Source organism: Sapajus apella, unplaced genomic scaffold (assembly GCF_009761245.1).
Source record: "Sapajus apella isolate SASKATOON/1434 unplaced genomic scaffold, GSC_monkey_1.0 scaffold25, whole genome shotgun sequence".
Taxonomy (NCBI): Eukaryota; Metazoa; Chordata; class Mammalia; order Primates; family Cebidae; genus Sapajus; species Sapajus apella.
Genome location: NW_022436965.1, coordinates 14,957,898 through 14,972,372, shown reverse-complemented (window position 1 = coordinate 14,972,372; position 14,475 = coordinate 14,957,898). Strand labels below are relative to the sequence as shown.

The following is a 14,475-nucleotide window of genomic DNA, read 5'->3' as shown; positions in this document are numbered from 1 at the left end:
ATTTAACCTACTTGAAGTCACTCTAAGGCAGTGATCCCCAATCTTTTGGGCACCAGGGACTGGTTTCACCAGGGGACAATTTTTCCAAGAACTAGGAGGTGGAAAATGGTTTTGGGATGAAACTGCTCCACCTTAGATCATCAGGCATTAGGTTCTTATGAGTACACCACCTATGTCCCTCGAATGTGCAGTTCACAATAAGATACACGTTTCCTTGAGAATCCAGTGCTGCTGGTGATCTGACAGGAGGTGGAGCTCAGGTTTGTTATGCTCACTGGCCCACCACTCACCTCCTGCGGTGCAGCCCTGTTTCTGACAGGCCATGAACTGGTACCCATCCATGGCCTGGGGGCTGGGGACCCCCGCTCTAAGGCATACTCATTTGATGATCTTCCCAGCATCCTTTGCTTTCAGACACTGCTTGCCTTCTTCCTTCTGGAAATTGCTCTCTTCCTTATCTTCCGCCCTACTCATGTGGCTACCATGGTTTTCTGTGACTCCTCTCCTGGTGAATCATCCTCCTCTCAAAGCTAAGCCCATGCTTTGGAATCAGACAGCCTAAGCTTAACCAAAACTCCATTATTTACTGCTTCTGTGATCTTGAGTAAGTTGCCTGCTCCCTCATGCCTCAACTTCATTTGAAAATATGGATAATCACAGTACCCACCACCAAAGACTCTGTGGGAATCATTGTTCAGGTAAAGTATTTTGCACTGTGCCTGGTACATGGTAAGTTTCCAATAAAAGGTAGTGCCTCTCAGATTTAATACCAAATGGAATTGTTGCTTTAGTTATTATTCTTAATATTCTTCCTCCTGATCACTTATCAAGAATCTAGTTATGTCTCTCTGATGGTGCCTTGGATTTCGAACTTGCCACTCAAGGACAGAAGGTGTGTGAGGAGAGTGCGTGGATGGCGGTGAGTGGGCTCAGGTGGGCCTGGGGTGAGGGCGTTGAGCTGTTTTCTGGCAGGCATAAGGGTGATTCCAAAAGTAAGAGCTAGTAATATCTTCAGGCGACTCCAGTGCACAGACTGCCATTCTGTGCAAACTGTGAGGTGGGGTGCAAGAAAGCAGAGAGGCAGATTGATTTTTAAAAGGCTGAACTTCCAAGCTGTTGTACGAAGCAGCCAGCAAATGAGAGATCTATAAACCCCGGGAACATGCAGTGCATCACTGGGAATGGTGCTGAGAGATAGATTAGGCATTGAAAATGAGTACTTTGCAGAACAAAGAAGTTTTTATATGATGTCAGAATTTAGAAATTCCCAGGACTGTTTTTTATGGGCAAAGTTAGGTGGGAAGGGAAGAATGGAGGATGAAATTAAATTTCTTTAAAGGATCACCACTGAGGATTAAATACTGGTTGGAAGAGAGGCTGGGAGCCAGATGTGATTTGGAAAGGCAGTGAGGGGCAATGGAGGGGAATAGATTCAATACAACCCTGCCCAGTTTCTCTGCTGGGCTGGGAAATTGATTTAGGGGGAGCTAAGCAGGAGGTCCTCAAAGGCCCTGCACAGTCCTTGGTACTAAGTTGGGCAGAGTTGCTATGGGCCCAGCTTTAAATGCTTCCAGGCATCTCTCCCCAGGAAAGTCACTTGGGTCAGGACACTGATTATTGATTTCCAGCTGCCACCAATGTTCTACTATGGGCTAGTACACATGTCACTCAAGGAAAAGCAAGAAGAGGAAACTCCCAGAATCCCTCTGCCACTGTGAAAAGCTCACATATCAAATGAGGAACAGGGAATGAGAAGGAAGTATTTTTGCCAGGTCCCAGAAGGGTGGATGGGGTAAGGGTTGTGGGATAGGTGAGGAAGAAGGGTGCCTGCACTTTGAGAAAAGGCCAGAAAGGATGGAAACTTTGGAGAAAAGGAACAGTAATCCTGAGGACAAAGTGATGTTCAGAATTCATGGGTTTTGAACCTGCAAGTGAATTGAAAGTCTGCTGTGGGTAGATCGTGGTGAATGTGCCACAGCCCCAGAACTTCAAGTCACTCCTTTTTAATTTACTCGTTGGCAGCTACACAATAGTTTAGATGCCCTTTCAATGCTGTAAGGGTGAAAAAAGCTGATATGATTATCCCCATGGGATATCATGAAGCAAATGAAGCCTCCCTCCAAAAACTTAACCGTTCAAGATCACCCAGGACAAGCCAGGAATAGAACCTAGAACCTCTTGAATTCTAGCTTCTTCCCCTACACTTTTCTCACAAAGGGCACATCCACTTCTGAGTGCATAACTCATGTAGTTCTATGTCATCTCATGCAAGAGTGACTGTTTCATTCCACAGATGGAGGTTAGATGGGGTCATAACTGCCATCCTCACTGGAGAAAAGTTAGGGGCTTCTATAGTCACCTCTAGGATCTGTACAAAGAATATGGTCTTCCCAAACACCCTGTGAACCATGGTTGCTGAGCCAAGCTGGACAGCGTGTAGTGATTTCCTTCAGAAAGGCTAAGACTAGCGTGAAGAAGGCACTTCCCTGGGGAGACCATGTAACCTTATTCTCTGCTCTATGATCTCTTTGCTCTGGGAGACCTGACTGCACTAAGGCTCACTGGGGGAACCTGTTAGCTATTTGATGTTGTGAACATCAACAAAGAAAGGTGATACCAAGCTGAATGCCCTTGTGTTTGACACGCTTGGTTTTTAATAACACTTGCCATTCAGAGTCTGATATTTTTCTGAGTTTTACATCTATCATCACTTGTGTTTTTTGGAAAGTTGAAATGCAACATACATACATATACATATATGTACACACACACTTTTTCAACTTCAACCAAAAGAACTATACATTTTCAATCCATGTTATATAGGTTTTTTTTATGAACATAATAAATTCAAATACCTGAATAGCCAAGACAATTTTAAGCAAAAAGAACAAAGCTGGAGGCATGATGTTACTCAACTTCAAAATATATTATTAGGCTACAGTAACCAAAACAGCATGGTACTAGTACAAGAACAGACCCCTAGACCAATGGAACAAAATCGAGATCTCAGAAATAAGACCACACATCTACAGCCATCTGAATTTTGACAAGCCTGACAAAAACAAGCAATGGGGAAAAGATTCTCTGTTTAATAAATGGTTCTGGGAGAACTGCCTAGCCTTATGCAGAAAATTGTAACTGGACCCCTTCCTTACACCATATACAAAAATTAACTCAAGATGTGTTAAAGACTTAAATGTAAAATCCAAAACTATAAAAACCCTAGATGAAAATCTAGGCAATACCATTCAGGACATAGACACAGGCAAAGATTCCTGATGAAAATGCCAAAAGCAATTGTGACAAAAGAAAAAACTGACAAATGGGATCTAAGTAAACTAAAGAGCTTCTGCACAACAACAACAAAAAACTATCAACAGAGTTAACAGACAAACTACAGAATGGGAGAACATTTTTGTAATCTATCCATCTGGCAAAGGTCTAATATCCAGAATCTGAAAGGAACTTACACAAATTTACAAGAAAAAAAGTAGCCCCATTAAAAAGTGGGCAAAAGACATGAACAAACACTTCTCAAAAGAAGACATTTATGTCATCAACAAACATATTAAAAAAAAGCTCAACATCACTGATCATTAGAGAAAGGCAAATCAAAACCACAATGAGTTACTATCTCACATCAGTCAGATGGCTATTATAAAAAAGTCAAAAAATAATAGATGCTAGCAAGATTTTGGAGAAAAAGGAACACTTTCATACTGTTGGTGGAAATGACAATCAGTTCAACCATTGTGAAAGACATTGTGGCAATTCATCAAAGACCTAGAGGCAGAAATACCATTTGACCCAGCAATCCTATTACTAGGTATATACCCAAAGGAATATAAATCATTCTGTTACAAAGATACATGCATGGGTATGTTTATTTCAGCACTATTCACAGTAGCAAAGACAGAATTAACCTAAATGCTCGTCAATGATAGACTGGATAAAGAAAATGTAGTACATATATACCATGGAATACTATGCAGCCGTAAAAAGGAATGAAATCATGTTCTTTACAGGGACACAGATGGAATTGGAAGTCATTATCCTCAGAAAACTAATGCAGGAATAGAAATCAAACACTGTATGTTCTCACTTATAATTGGGAGCTGAATGATGAGAACACATGGACACATGCGGGGGAACAACAAACACTGGGGCCTGTCAGAGAGTTGCTAATGGATGTTGGGCTTAAGACCTCGATAAAGGGATGAGCTGTATACCAAAGCACCATGGCACATATTTACCTATGTAGCAAACTTACACATCAAACATATGTACCCCTGAACTTAAAAGTTAAAGAAAAAAATAAATTCAAATATTAATTTTCCTCTTCTCTGCACAGTATCCTTTTAGCATGTAACCTCCTGATTTCTTTACCTACTTAGAGACAGAAAGGCTGAACTATGATGATTACTCATTTTTACAAATGAGCAGTAAAGGGTCAGAATTACACAAGTTAGTGAAAGCATCTAGACTTTCCGAGTTAGATAATGCGCTTTCTACTGTAGCACAAGCATCTATGTAATTATGTCTGAATTCCTAAGTCCAGACTTTTAAATGATAAACTTTTTTTATAGTTGGTTCCATGAATTATTTAAAAGTTTCATGAAAAAAGACCTCTCATTGTGGGCCACAGGACATTGATGGCGTTCAGACCAGGGATCCAAATTCAAGCCTCCCAGTAACCATTTCCATAAACAACTTTGTTTTCCTGCTCAATGCAGATTTCATCAAAATTTTGGAGGGAAAAAAAAGAGCATTATTTTTTCAGCCTTTCCCCCCGCTGGAGGAAGCCCAAGTTAGTTTTGTCTATTGGTTTTGAATATTGCATGTGCTACCATCATTTACGAGAGTCATTTGGTGATCAGATTGCATGTCTCCCTTGTTTAGGTAGTTCTGCAGATGGATTGGCAGTTGCTCACATACAGCTGTGCACATCTGGCATGCAGGTGGGTTTTCTGACAGGCTAGCTTGCTTACAAAATGATTTCTTCTGGGAATGAAGAGGAGAGATTGCCCAAGGCCTGAGACGAAGCTGTCCACAGCTTGGGCACTGATTTGTTTCTAACAGGGGTGGTAGGTCGGGAAAGATGATGAGATGCATGCACCTAGAAAACGGGGGGTCACGGAGTTCTCAACCTCAAAGGCGGGTGTGTGCCAAGGCCTAAGTTGGTTTCGGGGGACCTGAGAAAGCTTGAAAGGTTAGTGCTCTAGTCAAAACTGTACCTATGGATATTTATGGATGAAATGACATAAGTTAGAATTGCTTCCAAAAAATCCTATGTAGGTGCGTGGGTGTGTGTGGGGAATGGGGTGTATGGATGAAACAAGAGAGACGTTGGGTTGATGATTTTTATAGCAGAGTGATTAGTACATGGGGTTCATTGACAACTCCCTCTATTTTTATGTATTTTTGAAATTTTCTGGAATAAAAAGTTAAAAACAAAATCTGTTCCTACATATGGGCCTCCAGAAGAACAATTAATCCCTGCAGGCCTCTTGTTAACTCCAGGTAGTGGATGGCTGGTGGGATGCAGGCATGGGCCTGGGTGGGGGGGGGGAAGAAGGGGGGGGGGGGGGAGGAGGTGGAGGAGGAGGAGGAGGAGGCGGCGGCGGAGGAGGCGGAGGAGGAGGAGGAGGAGGAGGTGGAGGAGGAGGAGAAGGAGGTGGAGGAGGAGGTGGAGGAGGAGGAGGAGGCGGCGGCGGCGGAGGAGGAGGAGGAGGAGGAGGAGGAGGAGGGTGGTCACTCGCACAACCAAGGGAGGGAGAGTGGACTTGGTGCACTCTACCTGTGACACATTATTCCCTGTCAGAAGGCAGGTGTCTTTTCCTCATTAACCATAGCCATCCCGTCCTCTCCTCTTCTCCTTGGCAATCTCTCCAAGGAGCTCAGGTTACATGGAGCCCAGAAACATGACCAGAAAAAGGGCTGGTAAAAACAAAATGGGTACTAACGCCACATTCTGTCAGAGATCTAAACCGAATCTGAGGTATAGCCCGAGGAAAGGAGAAAGGTGAAGGGGAACAAAAGTGACAAAGTAAGCCAAGAGACCAAGACAGGTTTAAAAGAAATGCTCATCTTTTAGGAGAGAGACTTCCCCAGGCCATCTCCTTGCTAATAGAACATGGAGATGCCCAGAAGTGAGGGGTGAGTGCCTCAGGTCACCAGAAGAGACCAGGCTCCTGTCTGGTCGTTGATGTGCTGGGAGCAGCTGGCTGCACCCCATGCTCACCAGGAGAAGGTTATCCCCTGGATTTCTAACAGCCTTCATGGAAGAAGCAATGGCTAGCTTTCCACAGGACAGCCTCTGCCAGGCCCCCTTCCAGACCCAAACCAAAAGTACTCCGCACTAAGCTCGTAAATGACCTTTCCATTCCCAACTCCCGGTTGGTGTCTAAGCTAGCTTCTCTCCTTTCCTCCTGGAGACACTACGGTCTGGGGTAGCAGCCCTGGCACCAAGCCACGGGAGCCAGTGCCTGGGCAGCAAGGTGAGAGCACCAGCAGCTTCCAGAGAGTCCATATGGCTGCGTGGCCACAAATAGCTGCACCAACTCGAAAAAGACGCCCACTCCTCCGAAACACACTCTGTGTGCTTGAGTCAGACACAGTCTGTTCTCTCCCTTCATCCTGACAGGAGCCTCTGTGAGATCCACTCTCAGCCGAGGGGGTCCCTACAACCTCCCTTCTTGAACGCCCCCTCTCCCAACCTGTTTTTCTTCGTCACTGCTGCTCCCCGTGTCTTCCTCCAGCCTCTGACTCTGTCCTGCACCTGCTTCCCATCTCTCTGGTTTGTGCCTCCCTTCCCCTGATTCCTCCCACCAGCCTGTCACTGTGCTGCCCTCCTCTCCCCTCCCACCCCGCCCCCTCCCGCCCTCCTCTCTCTGCTCCACACAGCTGGGCTCTCTGGGGATGTGGCTGTTTGGGCTGCAGCACTATGGGCACAGGTGGCACTGGCAGATGCAAGTCCTTTCCATTCATGTGGGTAAACAGTAAACATTATATTAAAATATTCATCGCCAGGCCCTCTGTCTGAATGTTAATCTGGGGCGGGAGCTGATTCATAGTCCCCGGCACCAGCTCCTGGGCAGAGCCCGACAGTGACGATGCAGCTCTGTGGCGGTACAGTGGTCAGGAGAGGTCGGCCTGGGAGGAAAAGCATTGATTTTGCATTTGCTTCAAGAGTGATACACGGTGGCGCTTTCTGGCCAGAGAAACTGCCTGTCTGCCTGGGGAGGACGTGCTTTGGTAGGGCAGTTGCTGCAGCTGAGCACAGGTGGGCCTGAGCAAACCTGTAGAACACGCAAGTATCTGACACTGGGCTCCTGGTGGCCTGTTCATCACTTTTGTATTTATATGTCTGGCTATGTGCAGAGTGCTAACAAGCCCAGTGGTTCCTTAAACACCCACTGGTGACCCATTTGCCCTCTGTTGTTAATGGTGACACATCATGCATCCGTTCCCTTTTGCAGTTAAAGCCTAGGAATCCTGCTGGATTCTGGACAGTGCCTCAGTGATATCAAAGCAAAATCTAGATTCTTTCTATAAGGGATAGATTGTTGGAGGAAGGATGGCACATGGTTCTCAGTGTCTAAAGCATTTCTTCCTCAGGAACTTCTTTTCTGTAATGAATCTAAATAACTTGTACTCCAGAGGAGATGAAAACGGGTCAGTTATGGTGCTCTAAGTGAGACTCTTCATGTATTTGAGACCTCTGTTAGCGCACACACTGTCTTCAGCATTCACTCCTGGAGGTATGGCTGCATCCATCCATCCATCCATCCATCCATCCATCCATCCATCCATTCGTTGCTTTCCCACTAATTTATTCAATGACCATTTATAGATTGCCTGCCCAGTGACTCATACTGGGCCAGGCAAGGGTGAAGAAACAAGTTGTCCTCCCAACCTACCCTTGAGAATTCACAGTCCAGTGCAGAGGAGAGACAGATATATCATGCACAGGGCTAATCAGTCAGTGCAAAGAACTATGGGAACCCAGAGGAGGGAGGGACAACAGCTCACAGAACAGATGTTGTTTCAAGAGATGTTTGAGCTCCTCAAGGGCGAAGATCCTACTGTAATCATACTTTTTATTATAGTGGCTGCAAAGTGCCTGGTTCATAGGAAGTGCTCATGGAATGTCTATTGACTGAATGAATGAAGGCTGTTCTTAGGACACAAAGATGTGAACAATGATCCCTGCTATCCAGGAGCTTCGTTTGTTGGGGAAACAAGAAATTATTGAAGGCATGGGTAAGCATGGTGCCCATCAGTCACCTCCTCACTGAGATCTTCTAAATTTCCTTTCTATAATACCCCCACTGTACCCCACATGGGGATATCTAAGCACCCACAAAACTACTATATTTTGTTTGTTGTCTGGCTCCCTAGCTGGACTACGCAGGACCAAGCCCTGGGAAGAGCCCACCCTGCAGCCATTCCCTCAGGACACCTCCCTGACAATTACATGCTGTCTAACTGAACTCCTATGTTGAGGCAGAGTGGTACTCATGACATCGCGTGACGTTTGTGCGGTGCGAAGCTGAGACCTGCATCAGGCATTTCCCATAGGCAGTCACAATAATCCTCACACACTCACACTGTATCTTTTTGAACTCATTCAGGAGGCAGAGCAGAATTCAGAAGTCTTGCTGGAGTCCCTGAATATTACATTGTGTCACTTCCCCACATCCTGTCACCATGCCTCAGAGAGACACTGGATGAGGCTGCGGGGAGAGCCTTTCAGCATCCTCCTGCGGAGGTTTAACATCCCACTCTCTTTGAGGCATTTCGGAATTGATGTGAAGAAGTCCTTGCATTGTTTTTCTATAAAGAGAAATTCATGTTCTCGTGAGTTTTCCTGTTATTAAAATAGAAAGCTCATCACTTTTATTTTTTGAGAGCCTGATTCCCACAGATACTAGAAAATGGTATCTGTGTCCCTGCTATTTTAATACTCCAGTGTATATGCCTCCGAGGTCTGTTGGAGCCAAATTCATCTCACTAATTTAAATACCTTTCACCAGGTATTCCCCAACTTCTCCTTGTTTTCCCACCCTGCCAATCTGCGTTGATGTGCTACATATGTCTCTCTAATAACCTGGGTAGGAGCTCAGTGCACACATGGCCCCTTATTCTATGAAATAAGTGAAAATTAAAGTGCTGGCTGGCACACGCTCTTCTTGGTGACTCGGGGCTGCCATATGCAGAAGCGTCTCTGGCACTGTTTACTGCAGTCTCTCATTTTCTGTCTTGCTGGGATCTGGGAATACTTTAAACATTCAGCTCGAGGTAGTACTTAACATTTATTAACTGCCGATTCTGTGCCAGGCACCGGGTAGGGCATATCCACATTCATCTTACCCCCGCCACGAGACCATTCTGTAAGACTATAAAATGGGCCCCATTTCATAAACAAGAAACTGAGGCTCTGAGCTGAAAGGAACTGGCTCCAAGTCTCCCAGCTGTTAAAAAGGGACTCAGGCCTTCTCATCCAGGCTTCTGTGTTTTATAGACATCTGTATGGGGCTTACTGTGTTCTAGATGCCACTGTAAACATTTTACAAACATCAACACTTTTAATCCTTATAACAACCCTGTGAAGGAGGTACTATCTGATGCTAGCAGATAAGGAAACTGAGGCATGGGGGGGTGGAATCACGGGAGCTGCGGCACTCTGATGCCTCTCCCCCGAAGGTGTCAGACTTCAAGTCATGCCTGCCCAGGCCGAGGGTGTTAGAGAGGAGACCCCAACAGAACGAAGCTCACCCTGAGGGTAAAAGCTCACTCTTTTCTGAGTTTCTTAACTGTGATACTAATTGCACAGCTGTCTAGGCATTCTTCTTTTCCTCCTTGCTTTCTTTTAAGAGTCCTTCAGGGGAAAAAAAATAGTACTTAAAATCGAATTTTCCAGAATGCATACTTTGCGGCCGGCCCTCCCTTTCCTCTTCCCTTCGCTTCCCCTCCGTTTTGGTTTGGTGTGGGAGCAGAATCCGCTAACTCTGAGAGATCAGGTGCTCCTCCGCCTGCCCCAGCTCCCTCTCTCTCTCACCGTCAATTACAGCAAATGTCATTAATTTGAAAGGCAAGGGACCAGGAAGAATGGATTTTGAATTAACTAGTTCAAATAATCTGATATTTTTACTGGAGCATGACAGGGTATCCAGTTAGCTGGGGAGCCAACAATTGCTTCCAATTGTGCATTCTCTTGGATAAACCGATATCTGCTTAACAAGGTTTTGCTGTAAAGGGCAATCAAATAGGCATTTATGTTTCATGGGCCTTCTGAGCCTGGATCCTAACGCCCGGGGCAGCTGCTGTTGTGCTGTTGTGTTGTACTGCCTTGTGGGAGAAACAAGCTTCTACTTCATGCAAGAAAGCATGCTTCTGGGACTCCCTGAAGCTCAGACATATTCTCTGCCCTAAGCTCTCATCGGTACCATGAGTCTGTCCCTTGGATTCTTAAGTGTTAGGCAATAATCACCAGTGCTTATAATAAACACATCCTGGCCAGGCGCGGTGGCTCTCGCCTGTAATCCCAGCATTTTGGGAGACTGAGGCGGGTGGATCACCTGAAGTCAGGAGTTCAAGACCAGCCTGGCCAACATGGTGAAACCCCATCTCTATTAAAAATACAAAAATTAGCTGGGCGCGGTCGTGTGCACCTGTAGTCTAAGCTACTTGGGAGGCTGAGCAGGAGAATCACTTGAATGCAGGAGGTGGAGGTTGCAGTGAGCTGAGCTCATGCTACTGCACTCCAGCCTGGGTGACAGAGAGAGCCTCCATCTCAAACAAACACACACACACACACACACACCCCAAAGAAAACCAAAAAAGAAATCCTCCTTGGGTCTTATAAAATTCCTGGTAGCAGCAATGACTAATGACTCACCAAAAACTGGTGCAACCTCTTGCATACTATGAAGCTGTTGCCAGGAGCACCTATCCCACTACAGGCTATGTTGTCCAGCCCCCTGGCATTCGGGCCAGTTTTTGCTGATGGGATATGAGCCTGAGTGGTCTGTGTCACTCCCAGGTTGAGAAGGGAATGCAGGTGAGTCTTTCCCTCTTTCTTCTCCATCTGCTCACTGGATACAAGAATTCTGAGGACCAGGGAATGGTGGAGCCACAAGACAGAGAAAGGAGCCTTAGCCCCTTGGTCACCACAAAGAGGAAGACTGTCTGCTGATGAGAACACTTATATTGGGCTGGTATGAGAGAGCAGAATAGCCTTCTATTGTGCAGCATCTATTTGTTCCCACAGCTCTTGTTAGCTTAAGTTATGTGCCATCTTCCATTCCTCTTATATTCTTTGGTTTTTCTTCCTAGCATAGGCAGAGAAGGTCTATGCCCTAATTTGAAGCTAAGCAGAAAGGAAATATGGTATTGGAGAAAACCTTCAAGGGAAGGCATACATGCTGGAGGGCTGTCAGAGTGCATGTGGCGTGGTGGGGGTGGGGGCAGGTTTCAAAGCCTGACTATAAAAGTCATCCCCTGGGTAGTAACTTAACTAAGCTGCTTATCTGGTATGGCCAATTACCATGCAGCACATGTAACCATTAGTATCATCGTCTATTAATAACATGTGCCATATTAACGTGGTTGTAGTTGCATTTGATGATAGCACTAAACTCTGTTTGCTCTGCCTTCTGTTGCTCATATTCAGGGAACCACACTTTATGTAACAAGGTCGTTTGGTCATAATTAAAAAGAAAAATAACGGGGGCAACATTAACTGGAAAGAAAACCTATGAAAGTCGACATCCCACAAAGCACATGCCTCGGGCTTTGGCTCCTTCAAGGTTGATAATGTATGGAATCTCACCAATCCTGAGTTTAGTTTCTGGCTTGTTTTTGTTGTCAGCTTCTCCTTTCCAAATATATACAGAAGAGGCAGAAAAATATTGCTTCAGAGTATAAATTGGCCGTGACATCATCATCTTCTCCGATTGAAAATTACAAAGGAAAGCATGCCTCATGAGTAATAATAATAATCACAATTAACATAATTGACAGTTTTGAGTATTTAATAAGGGTGGGCAGAACTCTAAGGGCTCCACTTGTCAAATGCAGGATCACAAAGTTGGGCTCTCCCTGCAAGGCTGATGGGAGCTGACCTGGCTTCTCCCTGCTCCTCAGCCCATCCCATAACCTTTGTTTCCCATGTACCTCCGGCTGAACTGAACACATGGGTGTGTTTTGCATGTGAAGCCCCTGTTCACCTTCCTCCACGCTGTCTCTTCTGGAACCCTAGACTCTGCACCCCAGCTTTAGCAGGGGTGGCTTTCTTCACCACATCCCTGTGTCCTATGCAAAGTTCTTCCTCTGGCTAGGTTTTTCTGGGGAACAGTGGCTAGTCGAGCAAATTACTCCTTGTAATTAGTTCATCCAAGTGCTCTCCTTATAGCCATCAGATGCCTTCAGTGTCCTGGGTCATGTGCCCTCCAGGTCCTTTTGGAGTGGGTTAGAGTGAAAGGAGAACCTACCTTTATGGTGGTTTCTCTTAAGGGGAAGTACACCGGCCTATCTCTCTCCTTCATCCACTCGCCCTCTCCTCCCAGTCAATCATCTGCTACATAACTACTGTTGCCCCTACCATATTTTTAGACTAAGATTAAACTGATTTGACAAGCACAAGTCATGGTGCAATACAGCAGAATATCTGAAAATGAACGTACCCCAGAAAATACAATGCCTATGGATGTGGCCATCAGAGTCTGGACTTCACATGTAACTTGCCTCATGACTCCCCTGCCCCTGCAGACAATGATAATTCTTGTTCCATGGAAGCCTAAATCTACCTGAGACTTGAGCCAAATGGCAACAATAATCAAGTCAGGACGGCAGCCCTGGTGGAGCTCAAAGGCTGACTTTTCACCACCTGGGGGACATGAATGAGTCACTGCTTCCAGGAGGTGTTTTTTTTTAGGATAGTTTGGCTTCTACTATGACACATCAGTCACTTGAGTTTCTGGGAATGAATATTGAGCCCAGGGAGCTGCTTGCTAGATGGGAAAGCTAAAAAGTGGAGCTCAGGCCTTACAAGTCACATTCTCCTCAGTTTCCATTTTTCTTGCATGGATATAGAATTTCTAAGTGGATTTGGGGCCTGGGAGGGCCTCCAAAGCCCAGTGGCTCTGACCTAGCCGCAAACCCAGTAACCCCAGGACCCTGTAACAGGCCCAGGTGAATAGAAGCTGTGTGTTGACAACAAAGAATGCTGGGAAGAGGCTGTGCGGACAGGGAAAAAACCAAGGCTGGGCTGGTGCTGGGTGACCTTGGGGACAAGCGTGTGTTTGACTTCCGTACTTCTCTACACGACTCAGCTAGAGCTTTGTTTTAAAAGCAGAACCAGATGCTGCCTCTGAGCTCAGCTTTAGGGCTGAAAATAAATTAGGAAAAGAGGGCTCCATGCAGGGAGGCAGCAGGGCAAGGAACGCAGCATGCCCTAGAAAAGCCTGATTAAGACCATGTCACAGAAGGGGAGTCTTCCTGTTCAAAGGGACTGGATAGAAGAGGTATGGAGCAGGAGGAGGTTTAGCCCTTTGCCTGGCTTTCCCCTTTTAGCAGTGGTGCTGTCAGCTAAATGTGATCTTGGCAAAGAAATAGCCATCCAGTCCTAACGGGCGAGGAAGAAAAACAATCAGGCAGAATGGCAATGGGCCTGTGCTCCAGTGGGTTAGAGAGGAGTCCAAGATGGCCCCAACATTTCCATCCCCTGGTGAACACACCCTGCGTAATGCTTCCCTGTGAGTGTGGCAAGGAACCTGTGAATATGATGGGATATCACCCGCATGATTATGTTGTGTTTTAGGGCAAAGGGATTATGGCAGGTGTCTTTAAGCTCTCTGATGAGCTGACTTGAGTTAAACAAAAGGGGCTTTATCCTAGATGGCCTGATCTAATCACGTGAGCCTTTAAAAGGTGAAATATCAGACACGCTCTACTATTGGCCTGGAAGAAAGTAGACAGCCGAAATATGCAAAATAATAATAAAGGAAGTAAACAGCTATGTTGTAAATGGACTATGAATGTGGCCATGTAGCTAGGACCTAGGGCTGGGCTCCAGAAGCTGAGATCAGCCCCCTGCCAATAGCCAGCTGGGAACTAGGGACTTCAGTCTTTTAACCACAGGAAGTGAATTTCCCTAACAACCTGAATCAGGTTGGAAGAGGACTCTGAGCACCAGGCGAGAACCTGACCCAGCTGAAACACGGATTGTCATGCCCAGACTTTTGACCTAGAAAAACTGTGAGAGAATAAATGTTGTTTTAAGCCATTAAATTTGTGGTAATTTGTTACACAGCAGAAGACAAATACAGCCAGCTAAGGACAGCAAGTCAGTGGACATCCCTTGCCTCCTTCCTTCCTTCTTCTTAACTTCCTCCTTTCTTCTTTCCTTTTTTGCTTCCTTCCTTCTCTCTCTTTTGCCACATATTTATGCCTGAATTCATTCATTCATTGATG

General features: G+C 45.6%; 1 protein-coding gene across 2 annotated transcripts in view; it reads right to left on the bottom strand.

The window, feature by feature from the left end:
• The window catches only part of TNR (tenascin R), a 408,221-nt gene that overhangs the window by 150,861 nt on the left and 242,885 nt on the right, over window positions 1-14,475 (bottom strand). The window lies entirely within an intron of this gene.